We start from the raw sequence: 24,114 nt of genomic DNA on the forward strand, positions 1-24,114 counted from the left end.
AGGGAATTGCATTACAATGGAAAAATTCTCTCTAGCTCTATGTCCTGAAAAAAAATACTGGTTAACTTCAAGTCATGATGTCTGTTAAATGACTACAGTACTGCTTCAGTGGTTGAAAATGCAAAAAATATTTACATTTTATTTCAAAGCAAAACTTTTCCTATATATTATAACATTTATATTATTTTATGCACTCATTTGACCTAGAAATTAGAGTGAAGGAAAATTCAAATGGACAACTGGAAGTGAGTTATTTAAGTCTCCTCAGGGCTTTCACTGGGAAGAAATGTAGAAGCATGTGTGGTCAGGGATATTTTCTTGAGTGTATGGGAAAAAGGGAACAGAAGGTTTCTGTCCTACTTGGGGAAAAGCAGTGTGACAATATTTGCTAGCAGAAGATGAAAGAAACAGTAATATGGGGGTTGAGATTTACAAGGTTACTGAATTTGGCCAAGGAATTAATACAGAAGTTGCAAGTTCTTGGATAAACTGAGAATGACAATTAGAGGATGACTTTCTTAGGGGGCTCTAAAATTGCCTTGGGCCTGAGGTCTGGTTACTTTGAAGCAAAAGGTGAATTTCATGAAAGCATTCTGTCAGGTGGAAGAACCTCTGAAGGTACCTGAAAGGGAAAGTCACTGGACAATAGCTCAGTCCTATCTTTGCTGTTGGATGAGATAATTTTATGATGACTGTCAATTTAGAAAACATCTGCGTTTGACTGTGAATAAATCTTCCGGCATTTCACTAAGGAGGAGTTTGACAACAGGGCTTTAAAATGTTCATTCATAGGTGCTGGCAGTGGGAGAAACTCCTTCCTTCCCAGCTCAGGTTCAGAGAGGCTTTGGGTAACTTCAGCCCCAAGATAGTGGTGGCTGAATAGTGTACTGCTGCAGATCTCACAGCTGCATTGGCTTACTTTATTGCTTTATTGTGTAGGTCTTCAGAGGCCCCCTTTGAGCAAAGGGCTGCAGGAAAGGAAAACTGCAGGCTCTGTACCATTGCTTCTCACTTCACCTCCCCCTCTGCCTATAGAGGTTGGTGTATGAGAATCTCAGTAAATAGTCAATTAACAGTCTCACGTGCAGTGAGCTTGTTGAAAACTGCGATTTCTTCAAGGCTGGATTTACAACTTTGCTGTGTCAGCCAACATGGTACAAGCTGGGCAGATCCTCAGCTGCTGTGACTTGTCATAGTTTTGTGGAAGCCAATGAACCTTGAGCAATTCGTACTATGCGAGGATTTCACTTACAGAACAAATATGAAAGAACATTTTATATTCAATCATTCTTCATGACAGAGGACTGACATGACCAAGACCATTTTTATATGGGTTGTGTAGCTATGGGATTACTTCAGTTAGTTTAAAAAAATAGATAGATGATGGTAAGTTTCTATTATTTTTGCACATCTGTATATTAAATATGTCCTTAATTTTCTATGCATACTTATTCATCCACTTGCAGAGCTCTCTCTTTTTTAATTATGTTGATACAGATTTGATCTGAGAATTAAGTTTCTTTCAGTTTAAGGACACATTGCAATTTTCTTGTCATTTCATCTGCTGGGAGGGAGAGAGTATATTTTTCTTTTCAGGGATGAAGAGTTATTTTCTGTCATCTCATGTGTGGTGCCACTTTTTACTTTAAGAGTAAAAGACTATATGCAAGCTTAATTCTGCTTTACATTTTCTGTACCTTACTCGCTGATCCTGCTCTCTTAGCTACCTCTTCCTAGTATTTTCAGTCTTAGTTCTGTTTGGAGTCCTGACTCTTGTTCAGGTTGACTCAAATCCATGGAAGGCAGGATGTAAGAAGGCCTGTCCCAGCTCAGGCTGAAAGAGATCCATCTAGCCCAGTATCCTGACTCCACAAGTGATGAAAAGTGGTCAAAAGTGGAGCATGATTACTAAAGATTCTTATAAAATCACTGCCATGTAGTGTTAGCCACCTGCTTTATATTCCCAGCTTCTGGGGATATGACTTTTTATTTAACAGGTCCTGATGAATGAGTTTGTCCAGGAGATCTTTAACTCATGTCAAATTCTGTAAACTACAACATGTTGTGGCAAGGAAATTCAAAGTTACCAACATGCTATATGAGGAAATACTTATGTTCTTTTTTGGTTTGACTCAACTAATGATTTGATGCATCCTTGTTCACTGCCTTTCATGATATAAAAACCTCCATTCCCTATTTGACCTGTCTTTGCTACTCACGATTTTAGAGAGCTCACTTCTTTATCTTCCCTTTTCCATGCACACTAATCCTAGTTTTGGTCGTTCTTTGAAATTGTTACTGCTTAGTTTCTCTGTATCTTAGAAACCTACTGATACATAATTTTCAGTGATTGCTCCAATTTATGTTATATAAAGAAGGCTTCCAAGAAGGGAACCTCCTTGAGTTTCTAGCAAACAGGGATGTAAAGAATTCATGCAGTTCACTGCCATGGCCTTATCTCTCCTGTGTGCTCCTTTTATATTTTAGCAATCTACTGCTCCTACTAACTCTTTGGCAGGTGTCCTGCTTACTACAGGAAAGGATTAGCTGCAAGTTTTTGATAGCCATAAATGTCTTTTTGGGCATATCATGTGTTTATGGTTTATGTCCTATATTCACCTTTAACTTCTCGAGGGATTTTAATAACCTTCATCTGTTTAACCATGGCCAATTTTTCTAAAGTGGTTACTCTGAGACTTCAAGCTGCTGCAAAGTATCTTTCTCTTGGGGTTGTCACTTTTGATATGTCTTTTACAAGTTTTCACTTTCTTTTTCTTAAACTCGATCAATACCATAGTGGATTTCTTGTTTGGTTTTTTGGGTTTTGTTTTTTTTGTTTTTATTGCTCGTGTGTGCATAATAAGTCTGATTTCATTACCATTACTGTTAACACAGCTTTTTGATATAGAAGGACTCAAATGACAGGTCAGATGGTTTTCCCGGCCTGCTTCAAATACTATGGCTGTGAATGGTTTTTTTTCCTTTCATTTAAGATGATACAACTGTCTACGTTTTTCAAGTTGTTTTGAACAAAGTTTAAAAATGGAAGATGTTACTTTTTTTCTGAATGTGTTACCTTTGTTTATTGGTATAATTGTTAGGATTTACAGTATTTGTCTTTTCTAAGACAAGAGGAAGGTGTTCAACTTTTTCCACACAATTAGCAGCTGGCAAGTGTCCATAACTTAACCCACAGGGCAGAGACTAGTGCATCGTCCGGCAGTGCCTCAGCAGCTGCTGTATTGCGTGCTGTGCAGACGATGTTGCATGGGGTGCTCAGCCACTCACTGCAGTATTTTGAAACAGGAGTGTAGGAACACTGGCCTTCCAGAGAGACTGGGGTTTACAGTTTCCCTCTGACCAAGCTCTCTGGGACAAGTACCATCTAGAACTCCTTTGTGAAACTACAGTACACATTAATAATGACCTAGAGACATATGGGAACTGGGCAGGCCGTTGCATGAGGCATGCTAACTGCAAAAAGCCAAATTCAGGAAAGTAACTTGTGAGAGTGCTGCCAAAATGTATTTGTGATTTTAAAATCTGTTTCCCTAGTGCCTTTGTGCTTGATTAATGGTTTTACCTTACCTGTAATATACCCTGAAAGGCTCTGGCTGTTCAGCAGGAAAGAAAACTTCAACCAAAAGATACATATGTGTAGCTGTATCTGTAGCAATGAGAGCTAACCTGAAGGAGAGGAAAAGGCAGTGAATTATTATATGCTTCTGGAGGAAATTAAAAAGTGAAAAAATACCTTTTTTTTTTAAACTTACATGTTGGAGATGCCAGGTGAAATGTATTTAAGAGCAAATTTGTATCCCTGGTATAATTACAATATCATTAGTGTGTTTGTTGGTCTGGGTCCAGCTAACAAAATGCACCATCTATTTTGTTATCAGCTTTTACATCAAGCTGTTACAACAACAGTAAGTAGGCAAAACGCAGGGACTATCCCCATTTTCCTTGGAATGTGTGCTACATTATCAAGTATAAGTTAGAGATCTATAAAGAAGCCATTATGGTGTTCACTAAATTGCCTAAGACACCTTTAATAGATGGAAGGGCTCAGATCTGTTTTGGGGCAGTGCAAGGTTATACTGTCCCCCTTATGAAACGTACTGGGGAGATCACAAGTACCATCAACCTCAGAGCATTTAAGATAGTAGTATAATTACGGTAATGCACAAATGAATGAAATTCTTGTTTTAAAAGACTTCCTTGTCTTCCCCCATGCTCCATTTTAGTGAAAGAGGCTTTATGTCTAGACAAGCAAAGACTTGAAAACTAGCTTTACCCTGATCAATTTGCTTGTCTTGCCCCTTGAGGACTTTAAGAAATCCTTGAAACCTTCAAGAGATCCAAACAAATTGTTGCAGAATCAAGAAAATTTTTTTTTCCATGTAAGTCTTTAGTGCTGAGCTGTCCTGGAACATATGCAGAAATAATCCTCTGCCAAGGTGTAGGATCCAATATGCCTGTAACCACTCAGGCTTCAGGTTACCTGGAAATTGAGAAAGACATTCTTAAATGTTCTTAAACATGATGAGAGCACCCTTTCTGTTTCAGCAGAAATTAAAGCTTGCAGTCAAAGATCGAGCGGGAGAGAGAACGTTCCTTGTACACATTTTGAATTGTATATCCTCTGTGCGGGAGGTGTATCTGGCTAAGCCTAGAGCTTTGGGTGACTGCTTTTTGTCTCTTAGAAATACAGGTGTTCCTGTCTCCTGCCAGAGGCCATCTCTCCTCATTTGCTGGACTTAAGTTACCATTTGCTGATCTTTGTCTGGTCTGCCTCATGAGATAAGGACCAAAGGCATGTGAGTGAGAGCCCAATCTTTTGAGGTATTCTCTGTCTTTAGTTCTAGTGACATCAGACTAAAATATACTTACGTATCTGCTTCAATGTCTTTAGGACTTTCAAAACAGTTCTTCAGTGGCTCAGTCCAGAGCACCTGCAATAGTTCATAGTGTGTGACCTAAGTTGTATTTTAATAGTCTAAAGCAGCTTTATTGCAACATTGCAGTGATACCATCCAAACTGAGGTCTTTATAAAATGCAGTATTGTTTGCCAAGCTGATGTTAACATGAATGATTTAAATGATGACACAAGCAAAACTTCTGCTCTGAAATGGAGAAATTAAAGATACCAAAATATTATCTTTTCTCTTGCCAATGAGAACAGCTGGCAGGGTGGGTTTACTGAACAAAAACTTTGGCCAGCAGACATAGGTTATCATTTTCACAGGCTTTCCCTCTGAAATACACGATTAACAAAACATGCTATTTTTTTATTTCAAAATTGGAGGGTTTGTGTCTTTCATCTGGTCAAATTTAGCGTAAAAAGTGAAAATAATATCAAAGTTACAGGCACCATAGGGAGACTGTTAATGTGGTAACAAAGGGCATTTGGCCAGTTAAAATAATAAAAGACTATACAGCTTTCCCAGTGATGGCTGAAGCCCAATTAGTACTTTCCAAGTAGAGCCACAATATTCCTTTCCAGATTATGCGGTTTGGCACGATTCAGAATGAGTAAACTTACTTTCCTACAAGGGAAAAATATAATTAACAGAAAAAACAAGGTCATGCAGTATTATGCTTTAAGTAAGCAATAATACACCATGGGGTGTACATTAAACAGTCAATATTCATACACCTTGGACAGGCTGAGACAGAGGCAAAGCAATGGCTCAGCATACAAAAAGATACATATATTATCTTAATAAACCTTTGTGCAAGAATGAAATGCAAATGGATATTTTATTTCCTTACTAGATGTTTTTAAGGGAATATATATTCAACATTCATGTGTATAGCACTTACACGTATTACTTAACAAGTATCTTTTCTGTTAACATTTTATACTTTTACATAATAAGTGGATTTGCTATTTTATTTTTGTTTGAGAACCTCTTTTTTTGAGCTGTTACTAAAGGCAGAAGGGTTTGGAAGATTCTTTTTTTCTTAATTCAACTGATTAAATTTGTTAAAAGGACTTTTAACTTGGATACTCACACTGAAAGCTGCTAAGAGTCTATTCTTACTTATAGTAATCTACTTTCCAGGACTCCGGAAATGACACAAAGCCTGCAAAGGCTCAACAGAGCTGAAAATAAAGTCACAGGATTGGAAAAAAAGAAAGAGCAGCTTCCAATTTGGAGGTGAACTTGCAAGTGATTTGTAAGGGTAAGTTTTTTCGTCTCTCTTGTTTTTGAAAGTTCAGCTGAAGCTCAGAGAGGAAAACATGTAATGCAAAAGCAAGCATAGTGACCCAGGGTAAGTACATACTGTGGTAACAAAATGAAAACAGCCCTGCTGAGACATCTTGTTAATGCGCTACTAGTGACACTGTTCATGAGAAAGCAGAGTGATATGCCAGGAGGAAGATGAAAAAAGAAGAAAAACTTCAAAAACCATGGAACCACTCCCATCACCTGAAGCTTAGACCACACACCTGAGAGGGAGTAACCCACATCCAACTCAAGCGCAGAGCATGAACAGCATTATCTCCCTTTCAACTCCACCATTTTGCAGATGTCTCATATACTTATATAAAGTGCTTCTAAGGGAAGAACTGATTATTTATTTCCTCTTTCTTTAATAATTACATTAACCTATGATATTATAAACCTTCATGAGCTGCAGCATCTCCTCATCGCTCCTGCATCACTGCTGTTTGGCTCCAGTTGGTACCGTTTCCTTCACTTCCCAGCTCCACCTGGGATTACTTGCTGCATTAAGATCCAAACATCCTCCTAAACCAGCCCTGCCTATTGTAGTTCTGTGTGTGAAGAAGCTCAAAATGTGTGGGTAGTGGTTTTAGGAGCATATTTGTGACCCCTGTATCATTTCAATAGTCACGTACATGTACTGTGCACAATACACATACTGCCTTCTCTTAATCCACAAGTCAACCACTAAATCCCATACAACACTAGTCATCGACACAAGTTAAGATATGCCCTGAAACACCTGATTTTAAGGAGTTACTTGAAAGACAGGAAAATCCTCACCAGCTATAGAGTTGCACTAAGCATTAAACTACTTTGAAGCAGAAACAAATTGCCAAAAGCCTTATATTGTAGACTCTGTTATTGTAAGCGACTCCCATCTCAGACTAAAGGGGAAGCAGAAGCCAGTGCTGAAGCAAGGTGCGGGGGACTGTCCTTCCAGCTGCCCCCTGCCTGTGTTAGCCTGAGTGATACAGCAGCATCCCACAGCCCCTAATTCCCAGAGTGAATTTTTTTTCCACTTTTGCTCTTGAATCAAAATGGAGCTCCTTACAATGGGAAATTGAAACTTACAATATCCTTCTGCTGTACATGCACCTTAACCCTCTTCTTTTAGATTAATCTCACCAGTGTTACAGTACTGAGGTATCTAATTAGGTGGTCTAACAGATGTATGTGACTTGAGTGTATAAAGAAAATAGTTTAAAAATATGGCAGAGACGACCAAAAATTCGTATGCCTAAACACAACTTTTTTCTCTATGTCTCCATACTAATAAATCTTATTTTAGGAAACAACATACCTATTTCACCCTGAGTCAGAGCTCCAAGAAATCTAATGGAAAGGAACACAACAAATGGAGAGAAAATAATTGAGAAAAAAATTTCTCTCCATTTTACATATGAAGTGTTTTCTGAATGCTTCTTCATGGAGATGCCAAACAGTATTTTATATTAACTTATTGATAAGGCCAGCTTCTCATAGAAATATAAATTTTCTTAGCTTGGAAAAATACTATTGATTTTAATTTTTAAATGGCACCAGAAGGTACTGCACAAAAGGAAAAATCATTATTTTGTCTTAAGAGAATAATGAAAACATTTCCCATATAAATAACTGCTGAAGGATGATCCCTTGCCCTTCACTGACCTCCCCCCCAACTATTTTAAATAACAGGTATTTTCTATATAAGATCTTTATTAATGGCAAAATTATACTGTGTAAAAGAACATCTTGTCAAACCAGTATACCATGTTTACCTGCAAACCCCACTATACTTGCATGCAGGGATTGTATTTCATGTCTCTTCTATACATGCTCTTGCAATGCTTTCATCACCCTTGTGGTTCTCTGTGTCCTCCAGCAATATATTAAGCAATGTGACTGGTATCCACCATGTGTAGTTTAATTCTTTCTTAATTAGCCTAACACCTCTACCAGATTAAAATCAGTAGGATAGTATTACCATGCACTACATGTTTTACTTTCTGTGATATGTTTCTCTTTGTAAGGTACTTTGCAAATCCTTTTCCTTTAACAACACAGTAAGTCTATGTTGTCTAAAGAGAAGAGACTAATGACAAAGCTTTGTTCCAGTTTGACAAAGACATTTACTAACTACAACTAGCAAAAAAGAAAGAGGTGAGTTAGGAGAAAGAACTGCTTTGAAATTAATCTTGTCAGGTCAGAATGATCATTTGGTTGCACCTTGCTGCAGTGGAGGCCTGTGAGGTTTCTGATGTCTGAACATGTCTCAAATATTTCTGAAAAGAGAGTGAATTATGGGTCAAGAGAAATAAACTCTTTGACAGAAATATCAATTCATTTACTTTTTGAAGCCACTATTTGCATATGCTAGGTTTCCTTAAGTTGCAGATCTTGGGATTTATAAAATCAAAGCCTTCCAAACTCATCTTAAAATAAAAAATATTGACTTCTTCCTCCTTTGGTGAAAGCCATTATGTTACCACTGAAAGATATTCAAAGCTTACCTGCTTAGTACAGCAGTCATTAGTCCACAGCTATCAGCTCCACACGGATGCCCTAAACAGAATACAACATATTAAACATAACTAATAAGTTAATATGTTCACTTCAACATCAAAGAAGGTATTATATAGCAATAGTCAAGGAGGGCACATTAATTAAAACTACCTTCTAATAACTTAATAAAATAATCCTGAATAGATGCAGATTCCTCTCCCAATAAGCAGATTCCTGTCAAATTTTAAACTGACAAAAATATTTCTCAATAATTTTGTAAAGCTGCATGCCCTAGCGGATAACTCTTTTGAATAAATTTTCTCATCCCAATACTCTTATGCAAAATATTTTTAAAAAATCTATCATATGATTTTCAAATAATCTCTCTTCCTCTAAAAAAAATCCCTCAAAAACCTAGTTCATCTTTCTAATAAATGGTGAAGCTCTTGCTAGCATGTGTGGGAATACACTAGTCTTCTGCTCTCTATAATTGTACAAGTAAAGGTGTTTTATAAATTGCCGGCTTCCATGGCAAAATAAGGAAATTTCAATCCTTTTCTTAAGGATTGAAAGTTTCCAAATTCCTAGCTAGTAGAACTTTCAGTCCAAAATGGTTAACATGCTTCTGAAAATGTCAATGTCTGTTAAAACCTAAGAGTTACATATTCTTCATTCCAAAATGTATGGCACTTAAAATGTAACCTTCACAACCAAGTAGCATCAAAGCTTTTTTACTGTGAACAGCTCTACAAGTATTGATGTAATAATGCTAATTATTTTGAAATGCTCATGTAAAGAAAATATTGCACCGCTGCTTCAAAGATATGGACTCTTGATAAGTCTCAAGTCTTTAATTGTTACGCCAACTTTAAAAAATAAGCAAAACCAAGTGAAAAGACAGGTCTACAGTGGTGTGATTTCTAGGGAGTGGCTTGTGAATAATAATACCAATACAGAGCACTCTAATACAGAGATTGCCCAAAATAATTTGCTTTAGATTACACCATTGTTTTCTTCTCTGTTACTGTGGTAGACACAGTAGCTGCCAGCTGCATGCAGAGCTCCACATACACACCAGAAAAAACATTCGGCTGCTTGTGCAGCAAATGCAACCCAGAAAACTTTTCCCCAGCTGCTTCTCAGCACGTCCCCCCATGCTCCTTTTATGCCACCTTGAAAGACTCTGGGAGTTCTTGCTCTAATGCATCCAAGAAATCTTTTCCCCAACTAAAATGCAATATTCAAGCAGCTGTGAGTACACAGGACCAAAACGGAATTTCCTAAGGTACTGCAGACACCGTACCACACCTAAACCTTTGTGTTCTATCATATTACACTGAAGCACTTGTGAAAATTTATTCCTTAATATATTGCGCCTGGTGCTGTCAGTGTGCTGTGTACCTTCCTTTGTCTCCCAACATTATTCCTTTTTATTTTTCTGTTATTTTTGCCATCAATTTATCTAAAGCATGTGTTACCCTTAGAAAAAACACATTAAAAATACACACTGCTAAATTCATTCTTAAACATGTAGTGTTGGCAGAGGAGACATGCATTTGAGGATTAACAAAAAAATCTGCTGTAAACTAGGAGCATGTCAGTTGTAAACATCATAGGAGGTGGATCTACATATGCATATTAGCTGACTGCAAGGTTATTATAAGTTGCCAGTGGGATACAACTACGAAAAAGCAAATGCCATCTGAGAATGAACCAGTTTAACTATTTCTTAACAGGAAAAAGGAAAATAAATGTGCTATTGCTTAAGGCACCTGTGAGATCTCACACAGATTTTTTTCATCATGTTCATAGAAGAACAAACAGGTAAAGAAAAGAGCTGGAGAGATTACCAGAGAAAAGTCATTTTAAGAGCAAGGCTACAAAATTTTTGCTTGTTTAGTCTAGCAGAAACAAAACCTGATACAGGAAATAATTATCCTCTAAAAACACAATAGAGTGGTAAACAGTAGGCAAGGAAAAGAATTATTTACTCTAGCAGACAATGTTGACACAAGAACAAGTGGGTGCAATTTGGCCATGAACAAATTTAAGCTGGAAATTAGATGGTTTCTGACCCTAAAAATGGTTAGGTTCTAGAGTAGTTTTTTAATAAAAATGGCAGGGACAAAATCATAACAATTCAAGCTATTTAATGATGAAGATTGTGAAGTTTGTGGAAAATGCTACAGACATATCCCTGGATAAGTAAAGGACTGCATTTTGATCATCCAGGAGATTGTTTCTGGCATTAAGTTTGCCTATTTTCTGAAAGCATGGGGTTAAAAAAAATAGAAATTAAATCATATTTATGCATACGGTGTTAGAAATGTTGCTTAAGCAAATGCCATCCATATGTAAATGATCTCTGTAATTAAGTTTGTGCTTTGCAATAAGAAAACAATTTAACTTGATAAATAGGTATCACATTGTAGATACTTCAGTGGTTGGAAGCTAATTCTTTTTAAAGGAAAAATGCAATTTGTCACATGCTAATCTTCTTGGGTTTTATAGGGTATCTTTCTACTACTTTTATTTTGTCTTCTTTTAGTCTTTAAAGTTCTAGACAACAGTTTTATCAGCATGTGTGGACAGCAATGGGAGACAGCTGGAAAATAATGTCTGCCTATTTGTTTATACCAACCTAGCCAAATTTGTCTCCTGAGTTCCTCAAATGAGCATTTGCTACTAGTATAAAACAGTGTTAGGAAAAAGAAAAAGCCTGATGATCACCATGGTAAGATGGAATCTGAATATCAGATAGAAAGAAGCAAACATAAACCAAACATATTTGAGTTAGAAGAATAACTTAAAATTAAGGAAGGGTGTCCAAAGAAAATAAGGAAAATGTTATGAAACTAATTTCCACAAACACAGAAGGAATTTGCTGAGGTTGCAGTCAGGAGTTTAGCCTAGAGACCCAACATTAAAGCAGTTCTTAGAGTTTTCTTGTGCAGCTTCTGATGCCTGTAATAGTCTCACTATTAATAGATAATAAATATGGTTCACCCAACACTGTAGTGGCTGTTGAAATTCAGGTCTGTGGTATACCATTATGCCATCTGAAGAATTACAGCTATTTAAAAACTAATCTACATTCCCTCATCAGCAAAGCCAAGCAGCAGAAAGAAATACAAAACATTCCAAAGGCAAAATAGAGGTATTCCCCTATCAGTGTTAAGACATAAACAGTGACAGAACCCTGTTGAAAACAAAGTGAAGTGATTGCATATGCACAGTTTAAAGTAATGTTAAAAATTATTATTTGTATGTGTATATGTACATATATAATTGTAAATGTATTTTTTATCATGTCATTCATTATTTGTATTCTCTGTAAGCCCACTTACAAAAGATTTATTATGGAAGAAACTGTATTATCAACTGCAGTATGCATAGATATTAGTTTATATATGGTACTTGCTCATCAGATATTATGAAAATATGTCAAAACATAAGAGTATATGAGAAATCACATAGGTAAGTGTACTTGACCAGAAACTGGAGAATTCTGGCTGTACCATGTAGAGGAAAAGGGCACATACAACCTCCCCGCCTTGCTCCTCAAGGAGAAGTATGCTGAAAAATTACAATAGTCCTAATGGCCGCAGAAGCAAATTGGAGAAATATAGATAAACAGGAAAACATAACCATTTCCATATTTTCCCAGTTTCGTTGCTGACCAAAATCAAGTTACGCAAAGATGTAGTAAAAATAATGCGAAATAATTAAAAATATGAAAGTCAGTTTTCATACTTTAATTCATACTTTAAGTCACTTTAGTTCTTTTCTGAATGAAACTGCTTTTCTGTCTTCCTTTTTTAGCACCTTCTTACTTATAGTTACTAGTTACTGTGTTCAGTAGCTTTTGCAACTAACAGCTAACTGAAGCTGCAAGCCTGAAGACCTCAGTAAGTTTTTAAGAATAGAAGGAGCTCACATCATTAAGAAAACAATTTCAAATTCTTTATGTCTGAAGTTGCCACTCAGATACTAGCCATGACACTTATGAGACAGCTGCCAATTTTCACCTTTTTTTCCTTTACATTTTAACTTCTGCTTGGGGAGTACAAACAAATTTTTTAACAGTGTTATGGTCTGGTTTAGAAGGACACTTTTCTGATAAGGAATTGTTATTTCTCCTCATATGTAGCTCTTAGGAGGACATCATGACTTGCCTGTTGAACAAGTGACAAGGGACTGCTGAGGAATGTGTTTTCCCTCTGTGAAGTTCAGTCTGCCCATCCCAATAGCACCCAGTCAGCAGGTGGGACTTGGTAAAGTTTTACTAACTCTTGTAAATTAATAGCTCTTGATTTAGCTTTTGAAAATGAAACTACAATTTCCAGGGAGGAAAAACAAAGAAAAATTACTCTGAGTGCCAGGTTATTGTGTGTTTCTGAAGGTTATGCACAATGAAAATGAAGCTGCAATATGGGAAGAAATTTAACACATTGGGTACAATCAGTGCTCAGTAGAGCTCAGGTAGATGAAAGCAAAGGTGTCTCTTGGTGAAGTTTTACACCTTTGCTGATGGTGAAGAGGTCATGAGCAGAAACTAGATCGTCAGGGATTCAAAGAGACAATTGGAGTTATAGTAGGTAGAGTACCCTGACAAGGATTATTCTTCAGAAGCAATGAAGAAGATCAGATTTTAGTCCCATCCCTTCTAACTTCTGCTTCATGCCTCAATCCTGCACCCCATGCTCTACTCCCTTTACTATAGTTAGATTTTATCTAAATTTATAATCTCCACGTTTTACTTAAGACCTTTTCATGTCTCTGCTATGATACAAAGGGACGGGCAAGATCAAAAGTTATACTTCAAATAGTTTTCCAACACTGAAAGGATTCATGATTTAACTAGGAAACTGAGCTTCAAAAAATGAAATTAGTAGGAAGGCTCTAAGTGGTCATCATCAAATGTGGAAAATATAATGAAATATCATGAAAAATATAACAAAGAAGAGTCAATAACCCAGGACTCCTGATAGATCTTTATGTCAGCCTAGTCTGAATTTCTGTCAGGTCCTTCTGTATGTCATTTGGATGTGGTGATTTTTGAAGTAGGTGGACTACATTTTAATCCAACAAGAAAATGTTATATTTGGGAAGCTGTTACACAGAGTTTCAATAGCCTCTGCAGTGTCTATATAGATTAATTGTCAAAAAACTGAATAAACATATTTGGGAGTAGGGAGGAATATTACATGAAAATTCTTTGCAAATGGCAATACACCTTTAAAGAAGGGGGAAAAGAGTAGCTATATCATATTATTAAGAAACTCAGTGACAGGAGCTTCTAAATAACTAGATATTTGTCCATCATCATTGAAAACTGAATTCCTAATTGTGCAAAATCCACCATGTTCCTTCATCTAACTTCGGTTTCAGATCACTCATTTAAATAGTTTCCTAAGGCAAATACAGCAATATTGACTAAACCTGGATTGTGAAGGAATTTAAATGAGCTCACAGCCCTGATGCAGTTCATAATCACCTTTTAAAAAAAAAAACCAAAAAAAAAAACCAAAACAAAACAAAAAAAACCCAGCCCAACCTTTACAGTTACAATAATTTAAAAAACCAAACACACATAATAGGAATATCCACAAATTTTCATGGTGCAAATTGTATGTCTGTCTAAACCAACAAGTTTCTCTACTTCTGATATTCCAAGATACATTAGCTTATTTTCTAGATTTTCTTATTTCAAATCTGTCTCTTAAAAATGCAATGTTCTCTCTGTGGGTAATGAAAATTAGAAACTTCCCGTGAGTTGTTTAAATTAAAATTCAGAAACTTCTCTGTACACATGAGCATGAAAGGTTGCTTTGCATCATACTTAAGTGACCACTGATAAATATACATAATATTGGCTACCTAATTTCTAGAAGTCACTCCAATCCAGGCCTGATAAGTTCTTCAATCTTTGTGGAAAACACAAGGAGCTTTAAAAAATGGTGCTGGCAGATGGGAGTCTGTTCAAGACTTGTATGTAAATTAAATTACATTCTGCTACATGTAAAGTTAGGAATGCTCCAAGAGTTATTGGTTAGATTTTTTTATTATTATTATTTTTAAAGTCTTTAATTTTTCTAACACCTAATCAGGGTCTGACACCACAGTTATATTTCTGGGGGGAGAAATAAACTTTCTTCTAAATGCAATCATCAATTCATCACTACAAGCATATTTGCATTTTTGATAAAAATAGATAAGAGAATTGTAATGAGGTTGTTCAAAAACTGGGTTGCATATATAATGTGAATCTTTCAGCTTACAGTTTACAGCTTTATTTTTTCTGTTTTCCAAAAATGATCTTCTCTGAATATCTCAAAACGGCACATTGCTTTCTGGAATGGTTAGTGACTGTTCTTCTGTCAGATAAAAATCAACTCCAAGGTGTAGATCTTTTGTTTTCCCTTCATACAGTGCTTTGCACAGTGACATTGTTTTTTCTTGATAGGTATTGTGACTGAATATATAATAATGCAAATATTTTTCAGCCTATTGTTATGAATGCACAAAAATTGTTGAAGAAAGTGGACTACTCATTTGCAAATAAGGTAAACTATCTGTTCAGAAGTATGTACTTGCCAAGAGTCCCTGGGTCCTCCAGGTCCTCCTCAAAATTCCCCCAAGTTATGTATATATATTTCCCAAATACAGAATTAGGATGTTGTTATTGCTCTTAAAAAAAAAAAAAAAAATATGCATAATAAAGTCATTGTTTTCCCAGTTACACGAAGGTAAACACATACAAATCTGTGGCATAGGCATAGGAAGTATACACAGGTAACTCTGGTAAAGCTTCTCAGAACTTTTCATTTACATGACCTTGTTCTCTGATGCTTACAATCCTGTCAGATTTTAACCACTCAGCTGGTATTTTCCACACAGGGCATTTTCATCAGGAGATTTTTTTCCCTCCTTGTTTCTATTGTTGTTTTTATTGATTATTGGGTTTATCCCATTGTTTGTAAGCTCTTGGCCTTACCCCTGTTTAAAAAGATGGGAAATGTTCTTGTGCCTATGTGCCTTGAAGAACTCAGTAGAGATGGAGAACAATGAAGGACGCACTCTCCCTGGGAGATGTGCCTATTGCTCTCTCTGTGAAAATTCACCCACATTTGGGTGCGTGGAGCTGCCTAGACTTTGAAGACCAGACTGGAACAATAAAGAACCAGGCTGATGCCAAGCAACTGGAAACAAAAGCTCAACTGGAGGGCAGGAAGGGGAGTGTAAAGTAGGACAGAAAAAAAAAAAAAAGTCTATTTGGAGAGGATTAGGATTGACTAGCCAAGACTGGGACCTACAGTGGGAAGTGGTATTAATGCAGAGCTGTTAGGAAAGGAGGTGGAAGCCTAGGGATAGGTGGCTTGAGTGAGCAGAGAGATCGTGACAAGAAAGTTGCTTTACAAAATGGGAAAATGCTGAGATGAGCAGAAGAACCAACAGCATGGGGTCCAACACTTACTCTGTGCTCAAGATAAACTCTCCATGAGCAGCAATTCAGTCTTTTTGTCCTCATTTCCTGAAGAGTCTGCTCCGAATTTGCCTCACACAGCAGTGATGATGGGAGCACTAATTTCTATCAGGGTTTTCCCCTAACGCTTACCTATTCATTATCCAAGTCACATTTGTTAATTAAATATATAAGTACCTATAAGGTGAAAGTACCCTATAAGGTGAAAGAATTGTGTTTAGAGAGACTTGTTTAATAAAATAAAGACCCGGAGATTAAGGTCACAAGTGTTGTCTAAACTGGAGCACCAGAAAGTTATATTTTTTTATTCCTTTACAGAGGAATCCATCCTACGCATACTCCCATGGACTCCAGATACTGATGCAAGAGCTTGGCAGTTCAGCAAGTCACACATGACTGTCTGGCATTCAGAAGATGAAGAGCATATTATTAAAAAGTTTGGTTGAAGTCATTGCCTAGCATCAAGTTCTGTGGTAGAGGAAAGGATGCACTCTGACTCCTAAATATAATAAAACAAACACAAGAAAAAGCAGACACTGTAAGCAATTCATAACCAGATCAAGCCCATGAGCCCCTCATGAAAAGGTAGGTGGTAAGTTTAATACAGACAAGCTTTGAAGAAAATAATTCTTTTCTAGAAAAGGAATTGCAATAATCCATGCTAATTCTTTGCATAATACAGGCCATGCTATATCCTCAAAGGAGAGGCGAAAATTCCATTACCAAAAATGCCAATTTAAATGGGATATAGCTACTTACACTAATATGAAATATATGGTCAATTTATAGATATTACGGGTGCAGTGGCATAGGTAGTTTCATTAACACGCAGATAAAAAGGCCTTTAAGCTGTTTTTGAAGAGTAATGCTGGGACTGTGCCTATGTATGTGAGTAAACATTATTGTAGTGTATTGGGTTATGGAAACTTTTTCCTCACTTGCAATGTTAATTGACAAGTTAAATTTTCTGGGTGGCTTGGAGTTTTGATACATGATGCTCATGTTAGGTATGAACATGACAAGTTTACAGAAGATCTGCCTGTGAAAACATGGAAACTAAAGATGTTCTTACTCCTCTTTAATTACTTAATGGCATTTTTCCACTTTAGCTTTAGTATAGGATTCAGAAGTATGTAGCACATAGCTAATATCCCATCCTCAAGGATGGGATCCTCAATGGATGGTGCATCCTCAATGCACCCCTGTGCATACCTCCCTCTGCTGTAGCCCCACCAACAAGGACGTTGCCTTTAGGAGCAGAGGATGTGGGATCTCGTCCATTTCCCATCTCAGTGAAGCTTCTTACCATCGCTTACTACCTGCAGGTCAGAGGGGTGGCCGGTTGCTGTGGCTGTTGCACCACTGGAGACAGTTTTTGAATGAGTGTAGGAAGCAGAAGAAACAGAAATGGGTGAGTATGAGAAAAGGCTTTTCTATTGAACTTTTCACTGAGTATAACTGCATATAATTTAAATGCACATTCATTTCTGCACAATCTCTGCGAAATACTGAGTATAAGTGAACAGTACAATGGCAATCCTACAGTCTGTACTTTTTTTTTTTTTTTTTCTTTTTAACAGCATTTCCCAGTTTAGCATTTTCCACAGGTACTAATTGATTGTGGTTATGCATGACTAGCTACAAATGAGCAATATTGTTGCAAATATGCTTTTGGATACAATTCCCTGGTAAACCTTGAGACAAGACCTGTGGCAGGAATAGTATCAAATGTAGCAAAAAAAGCACAAATTCTCAGGGACAAATATGGCTATATTTTGAATTTCTGCTCATTTTTAACTTTGTGTTCATTGGGACAAATTCTAACACAATGAGGAGTTTAACATGATCTAGAAAACCCACAAGAAAATCTTGTTGGCATGAGACCTGGGAAATCTGTTGACTCCACTGCAATTCCCACTTAGGAATTCATTTCCCCCTTTCGGCGTATCAGAAATCATTCAATTTTCAGAACTTTTGGTTACATTACAGTTATGTAGCTAAAAGCACAAAGCAGGAGCATGTTTATAGTCCATAGAGAAACTGAACTGATACTGTGAAACATGATGCAAATACTTTGAAGTCAAAGGTGGGTTTTGATCATATCTATATAATATAAAGTGAAATGGCAAAATTGTTTACTTCTAACACATCCTACAGTTATCACATGGCATCAAAAAGGGAGCAAGCTGCTTAGGTATTTTAATTGTATCTATGAAGCCATTTGGATTTTCTTCTGTTTAATTCTGAATTTCCTGCATCAGAATGGTTGGTTTGGAAACGCTGCTGTTATTCTTTCAAGTTACTTCAGTCTTACTTTCCTCCTAACATTTTTGTCTGGGAATAATGGTGTGAAATTCATAGCAGCCAGAGTGCAGAGAAATATAGAGATACTTTATACATTCCTATCAATAATGCATTTATCTACATTCTTAGGGGATCATATTTCCATAGTCAGTTACAAATAATTCAAAGCAACTGCAAGGTGAAAAAAACCCCAAACCCACAACAGGATCCTCCTATCCTCAGGGCTCTTGTCCAAATAGATACAACCACTACAGATCAGAATTTGTGTGTTTTATAGCAGCTGATAAGAATGCAGAATTGACAAGTGAGTGAGCAGAAATATTATCAACAAAACTACAGGCAGGAAGGTCCCTTCAGTTTGCAAACAAACCTATCCTGAGTTGCTGTTTCAGTGTGTTTAGCTCAGGTCATGTGTCCTGGTGAACAAAAAGCATCTTCTGTTCAGCATTGTGTCAACTATACTGGACTCTTGCAAACAAGAAAAAAAAACAACCTAGCAACAACTTTCATAGGAAGACTGCAATGGAAGGAAATTAATTAGTCTGTCTTTTATGTTGATGGCACAGGGAGTCTTGCTATTAAATTCAGTGGTAGTAGAATGGGCTCCAGTATGTTTTTCACATGTGCATCATGATCACTGTCTAGCTGCAGATGAGGGCATGGGTCCACCAAATGCATAGATGGAATTTTACTCAAGTGAGTATTTACTTTTAATTGGGAACTCGTATAAGGAAGTGTTTTGGCCCTTACTTTGCCATTACAGATTAATTTATAGACAAGTGTAACACAGTGAAAAACATAAGCGCAAAACCGAACTAATACATCTTGTGATATAACTTAGATTAACTGTTGAACCGCTGTTGCTAAAATTAGTGCTTTATGTTAGAAGTTTAACGTTGCACCATATGCCATTTATTTCAGCACATACAGTTACATGTCTTAAACACTTCAGCTGTAGCTGCACCTGATTAGCTATAGCCATAACAGAAAATATATGGATGATACAGTTAACAATGTTTTAATGCTTTTTATAAGTAATATTGCTAATATTCCCCTTATGATCCTGTGGCTGAAAAGGTTTTAATGCTTTTTTTCTCCCTTTACATGTGCCATCTATCCTGCTGGCAGACTGCAATCCTGCCTTCTTTGAAACACACACCAGCCCAAAAGGCAGAGTTTACTTCCTGAGGTTTTCAAACTTTTTCAGAGTACTTTGTAACAGTCTCACAGACAACCTCACCTCCTGAGGGCACTGTCATAACATCCTCTGGCAACTACTGCAGTGACTTACACTGAGAAACAGCATTAGGCCTGACCAGCATTGCATATTTTGAAACGTTGGGCTAGTATGGGGCACTGGAAGAAAATAGGTGGCACATAAAAAATTCAGTGATACAAACACAAACTAAGTTAGAGGACACCAGCGTCGATCTGCAGAACAATTTGGATCAGGCCCTTAAATGAAGCAATCAAGGGCATGCAAACTCTATGTTAGATCTGCTCTGCTCTTGCTAATGACGACATCTAGCACCCCATGACCAGCTACTCTCTACAGACTATCACAGCAGATAAGACTCATTAAAAAATTCTGATTGCAAATACTCTAGAATCAAAATGGTTAACAGAAAGTTATTTCAAAACAGTATATGATACTAGAAGATTGTGGTAGTAATAATAATAATGTAAATACTAGCAGGTATCTACATGGTATTTTACAAAACATTCACATTCCTGTTTGCATGATCCTTTCAGTATAGTAGTTACATCAGTATATGTTATGTTTGTGTACACAAAACCGTAAAAAAATCATCATAAAGCAGTTAAACAAAAACACCTAGTTCTCTTCAGCAAAGTTTGGTCTGAATCTCTTGATTTTATTACCACAGTAACATAATGTAGTTTTTACACTTTCACCAGAGTTTCAGTCTTTGCTCTGCACAAGGATTTTTCTTTGTTAAGTTTTGAATACCATGTGAAAATGAAGAACATAAATATAGCACTGAATGGGCTAATTAATTCCAGATAGTGCAGTAACTTGAGAGTATGTTGTCTAAGAAAAACAGTTTGCTAAATCACATTACTGAATAATTTAAAATTCAAGATTTTTGTATAATCTTATTTTGCGCCCTTTCAAATTCCTTTGTTATCACAGCTCAAGCTGTAAAACCTTTTGCCTCTTCTACCTCTAGAGAACAGTCTCCACTCTTATACAGGAAATTTAGACGTACAGTAAATTGTGTTTTAAGACAAAATATCTAAAATCCAAAGGTTTCAAGAACATTATTATTTAGGTAGTATAAGCTCTTATTTAATAACATTGAAGAGTCAAAGCTGAATACAAACCTAATCTTTAAATTCTTTTTGGTGTAGCATTTCTACAAGTGTATTTTGAATAAGAAGCCATTTCTTAAATATGCTTTCTTGTCCAGTTTTAACGTGAACAGATACCGAAACTCTTAAATAGATGTCATGAGATCATGCTGTATTATGTAATTATGTGCTGTAAACATGCATTTTCCCCCAAAGAAATACAACACAGTCATATAAATAAGAAGAAATACTGCTTACCTTCCTTCCTTAGAAAATGTTTCCTGAAGGCAGAGTAAATCTGGTTATAAAACGAAAAACAAGCCTGAAGTGTACAACTCACACACATACAGACAGCAGATACAGTCGTCTCCATGAAGAATGCCTGTTTCTAGCCTTCTGTACATGTTTCTCACTTCTCCAAATTGTAGTTATGCCACAAGGACTCAAACTATGCTTAAAATACTATTCTGTAGCATAGCTATAGGCACCAACATATTGCATAAATGGTACTTACTATTCCAGAAGTCATACATCATCTTATAGGAAATTTACACCTCCAAACAGGGATTTGTTACAACCGAGCAGATTGTGGCAAAACACTGTGCCTGGCTTGTCAGAAAAAGTTGTTACTTTCAGTGATCGGCACGTATTCACAAAGCACAGTATCTTTACATTTATGTCTGTGCATGCGTACCTACATACACACATCTACAGAAGGAGTCGCAGCCTGTCTCTCACAACCACATGCTAATTGCTGAATAGGGGAAAAAATCTTGTTAGTATTACACGCGATCGTTTTTCTTGACCATGGCTTTTGCATACATTTTTCATGTAGTACAACCAAGATCGGTGATGCTAGAAAGCATTTCTAACTCAGACCCGAGTAATTATTCACATAAGGCACCGAACTCGTTTTGGCTTCCCCTGCGAGAGCGCTGCTACTGCAGCAGCAGTGCAGTGTCTCTCTGCTGGTATTCGTTTGCTGCAGTCTTTGTGCATGACTATACGTTATAAACAAATTAGTAACACAATGACATCCAATACCCAAGAACTAAGGAAAATCATGGAGAATCAATCAGATCCTACAGCAGGCATGTAGACTGGCTGTAAAAACATTTAACAGTAGATAGATTTTTTTTCCTGTGCTGTCAAAGTTAAAGGTACCAAATGGAAGCACACACTAAGGCATTTTTGTTCCACTGTGGTATTGATCCAATGCCAGACGTAGTGAAACACAATGGGCACACAGTCAGCCTTGGTAAATTAGGTAAATTAGAGATCATTTGATGGTATTCTATTGTTGCTATTGTAATCACAGTAATTTTCACTGGTAATGGTGCTTCGTGATGAAGTGCAGTTCTCACAGGATAATTGTGAAAGGTATCGAAAGATTCAGGGTGTAGCATCTGGTTTTAAAAGCTCTTCAGATTCAAATTGGCATTTTACTTTATCTTGAAAATTTATTAGAGATTCAGATCATGCCGGTTTAAATGGAAAGGTGAAAGCAGGGTAATTTCAATCTATGAATTATTCAGATTCAGACTGGTGAAATTGCCATCCATGAACTGATTCTCTGACAGTCTCTTTTGCAGAGCCTCCATTACGCTTGTCATTTTTATTTCTTTATCTACAATCTCTTTCTCAGTTACTGAGCTTGTCCCTTAGGGCTGTGCTTCACAAACCAAGTATTTCAAATTGGCAATAACCTAAATGTGTTGCTGTCTCAAATCGCAGTCTCCACAGGCTGTCTTTTCCAAATCATTAAAAACCACATCCACGATGGTGTCTGTTAGGCTCTTCGATCAGATGAATTAAAAAAAAAAAAAAAAAAAAAAAGAACAGCAAAGAGAAGAGATCAGGGCATCATATTGAAGAAGAGTTATGCTCCTGTACAGTCCAGCAAAGAAAGTGGTGCTTTGTGCTTGTTCCTTTGTTGTCAGTGTAACCCATTCTAGTTGCATAGCATCACGCAGAAAGAAACAACTGTTAAAGCAGGCTGACTTTGTGCCCTGATTTCCAGCAGGAGCAGATAAGGACTGAATTATAGACAGACTAATCCACGCAAATATACACTCAGAGACCAAGCAAAATTAATAGCTTCTTACAGGCAAGAAAAACAGAAGTAGTAGTAGTTGTAGTTGTAGTAATTGTAGTATTAGAAGAAGAAGCGACTGGATAACCGAAAGGGTTTCATTCTCTCAGACTCCAACTGATACAGATTGCAATCCCAGAGACTCTCCACTTGATGGCTGGTTGTGTCATTTCTAGTCGACTGCTGCCCTGTATCCAGAAGGACTGGGATTGATTTAGGTCAGAGAGTCTGGTTTCTTGTTTGAGCTTTGCTCTAACTGATGTAAGAAATTGCGGCAATCTGTGTTACCAATCTATATGACCCTGGGACGCTGGCACAGCTTCGGCAGTGGAGTGCCTGCAAAGGCCTCAGTCGGACAAACAGTGACCAGTACCATCTCCTTTGTCCTATTGCTGCAGGTATATCACCGTGGCATAAAAAAAGCCCTCTTAGTACACAAAGTGGGAAACCAGACGTTCTTCCTCAGAGGCAATTTGGATACAGAGCTCCGAGCAGTCCCTGCTCAGCTGAAAACGCTGCCAGGCTGAAGCCAACACATCCAGGCTGTGTGTCTGTTCCTACGCTAACACCAGGAAAATTTCCCTCATATGAAAAAGACAAGAATAAAAAAATCTTTGCTGCTTTTGTGCCTGGTTCTATGCGTCTGCTTTGCCGCACTGCGACTAGAAAACTGCAGCAGTAAGAGCTCTGGCAGTTGCGATAATGTAGAAAGCAGCAGCTCTGTGACACAGCAGTCAGCTGACTCGCAGTGTTATCATTCAATGTCCTCTATAGAATAAGGCCAGTTTCTAAGGTAGCACCAGGAGGATGACCTTGCATACAAAAATTGGGCTAGAAGGAGTGGCGAGACTTGTGTACACCTGTAAGTGATTTGGGGATGATGTATAGCATTATCATCAGGAGCATGCAGGTCTTTAACGGTCTCTTTTCCCTTCCTTCTTTCCTTCTTTCCAAAATAGAACTTGTCATTTATTGATCAGTTTTCCTTCTATCATGAAATAGTCAATATGGTCAGGTACAGCTGATGACAACAGTTACCATGAGTAACAGCGGTTAGGTAAACTATTTTTAAAGTATTTCTTATAAACCACACATCTACAAGAAAACCTAGTGGGTTTTGATTAACTCTCCCCTGCCCTGGGACTATGGACATGCTCCAGGAGAGAGAAAATAATCAGGTGAACACCCCTGAAAGGCAAGTCCTAAT

At 37.1% G+C, this 24,114-nt stretch overlaps 1 long non-coding RNA gene across 5 annotated transcripts in view; it reads right to left on the reverse strand.

Annotated features, from left to right (window-relative positions):
• Positions 1-23,547, reverse strand: part of LOC141957762 (uncharacterized) — a 68,358-nt gene extending 44,811 nt beyond the window's left edge. Inside the window, exons 1-5 of one of the 5 annotated variants that reach the window (XR_012633168.1) lie at positions 21,074-23,547; positions 8,724-8,775; positions 4,891-4,952; positions 4,295-4,501; positions 3,589-3,687 (exon numbers count right to left, since the gene is read on the reverse strand). This is a non-coding gene — a long non-coding RNA (uncharacterized LOC141957762). Of the gene's footprint in view, positions 1-2,822; positions 3,688-4,294; positions 4,502-4,890; positions 4,953-8,723; positions 8,776-21,073 lie in introns of those variants that run through there. The other 4 variants (XR_012633169.1, XR_012633167.1, XR_012633171.1 and 1 more) reach the window with 4 other exon arrangements.
• Positions 23,548-24,114: the final 567 nt, after the last annotated feature.

Source organism: Athene noctua, chromosome 2 (assembly GCF_965140245.1).
Source record: "Athene noctua chromosome 2, bAthNoc1.hap1.1, whole genome shotgun sequence".
Taxonomy (NCBI): domain Eukaryota; kingdom Metazoa; phylum Chordata; class Aves; order Strigiformes; family Strigidae; genus Athene; species Athene noctua.